We start from the raw sequence: 2,357 nt of genomic DNA, 5'->3' as shown, positions 1-2,357 counted from the left end.
GAAGGTCGACTCGAGATGGTGATAGCGTCGGTGATTCCCGGCAACAACAGGTTACGGTAGCGGCGAAGACCTCACGTGTACGAGCAGGGAGTGCAAGCGAGCGGTGGTTGCCTGGCTACCAGGAGCGTCAGCGAGAACCCGCGTAGAGGTGGCTGCGGTGTCAGCGGTTTCTCCGGCTAGTTGCAGGGCGGCGGCGGCGTATTCCAGCACTCGCGTCCGTTGTCGGTGGCGTAACTCGAATGGACAGGAACAACTATGTTGGTGATTTATGTCTAACACTAAAACGTATGTGGCGGTGATGGTTGCCTCAAGCTACAATCGTTAGCGAAGGCGACGGTTTTCTGGCGATTCGTAGGGGCAGTGGTGATGGCGAAACGGTAGGGAAAAGTAGAGACTTTAAGGTTTGATATAAGAAATCTTCATGTTATCACGTATACTTATACGAGTTGATCCGCAAAATTTGCGATAATATCTCTTAGTTAGAAATATCTAATATTTAGTTGATCACCTTTCGCCGGAAAGTCGGCTGCCAAAAGTTATAGTTCATGTATTCTTCAAATTGAGGTTTCATGAAAGGGCAATAATGGTCCTTCCATTAATTTAAACATTTACACTTCCAACCTTTAAGTTTAGAAATAATTTTAAACAACCCTAATCTTGTCGTTATTAAAATCTTTTCCTTATTAGCTAGCAAAATACATTTATATTTAAAATCTTCGATTTTTCTTCGTTAACGTTTTATCTATCCTACCAGTTATTAACCCTTACAATATCCGACTTATTAATTAGACAATTGATATTGTTTTTTTTTGGTTTTCGGTTTTCGTATGTTACAATTCTACCTCCCTTAAAAGAAATCTCGTCCTCGAAATTTACGTTATACTTTACTACACGTTCGGATATTTCAACATTTTACCCCCAAAAAAAATTTCGGCCTCGAAATTTAAGACTCAAATAAGAAAATTCGTATATAACGGAGACGGGTAATCTTAAACTTTCATAAAATGAAACACAACGAATACGGAGTCATAAACGGATACGAGAACATAATAATTCAAAATTCGTACGAAATCAAACCCAAGTAAACTGAAATACGGAGTACTAAAATGGAAACAAGACGGATAATCAAAACGGTTCATGTCTTCAATTTCCCAAGTTGGACTAAAACTTTCTTCATATTTAATTTACTAATTTTAACGTAAATTATGATATATAAAGCTTACATGTGATGATGACCTTATAAAATCATATATATATATATATATATTCTTATATATACACACAGTACCATATTATCACAACTTTGTTTGAGGTTTCATATGTAATATATTATAAGAAGGAAACAAATAACGACACTACTGAGTGACAAAATCATGATGTATTTTATGGTCTTTAACAAATCAGATTTAACATATTGGTCGTCGGAAACGAATCGGAATTAACTCAACTAATTACTCATGCAAAAGAACGATTAACAGAGATCTGACTATTACCTCAATAGCCGTGAGACCGAACATATCTAAATCGAACACGGATGCGTAACAGTCGTTAAAAAGCGGAGCATGATGTCAGATGGTACGCAACAGTGACAGTATGAGGCGGCGGTACGCGGCGTCATGGTGGCTATGATTGGTGGCGATGGATTTGAGTGGCATTCGAAAGGTGACGGAGGGTGGCGATAGCTCCAACTGAGGCGGAGGTGGCGGTGTCACAAGATGGTGCAGCGGCGGACCAGGCTAATTTAATGGTGGCGGTGTGATGCGGTGATGGTAGCGAAAACAGAGGTCGTGTGCAAATAGGAACTAGTATGGTTTCCTGAGATTGGATTTGAGAGAGTTTGAGGATGCTAAAAAAAACGAATTGATCATCTCCCTGCCTATCTATCCGGAGGTTTGAATTTGAAGAAGCTAACAAGATTATGATTGGAATTTAAGATAATAAACATGTGATAATAAGTTTGAACTCATCTAGGTTTCAATTTTAAACTATTATTATTATTATTATTATTATTATTATTATTATTATTATTATTTTTATTATATAAACATTAATATATCATATTTTGTAAAACTAAATTTACGGGTATTACAACTCTTTCATCCTAGAAAAATATTTCGTCCTCGAAATTTGATAAACAAGAATTAACTCAATTAACTTTAGAAGAAATATATACGTAACATAATTTACATCTTTGTTATCTTGTATGTGTAACCAAAATACTAGGCTTCATATATAAGAAAATAAATTAAAACTAATATTCCAAATATCGGGTGTTTAACTCGAGACGAATTACTGGTAGCTGAAACATATGGCTAATAATTGATAGGTAAAAGCATATATTCATTAACGAGCATGAT

Source organism: Bidens hawaiensis, unplaced genomic scaffold (assembly GCF_021521415.1).
Source record: "Bidens hawaiensis isolate Kalapana, Puna unplaced genomic scaffold, B.hawaiensis_p1.1 tig00002717_1, whole genome shotgun sequence".
In the NCBI taxonomy this organism is placed as follows: domain Eukaryota; kingdom Viridiplantae; phylum Streptophyta; class Magnoliopsida; order Asterales; family Asteraceae; genus Bidens; species Bidens hawaiensis.
This window is presented reverse-complemented; position numbering follows the sequence as displayed.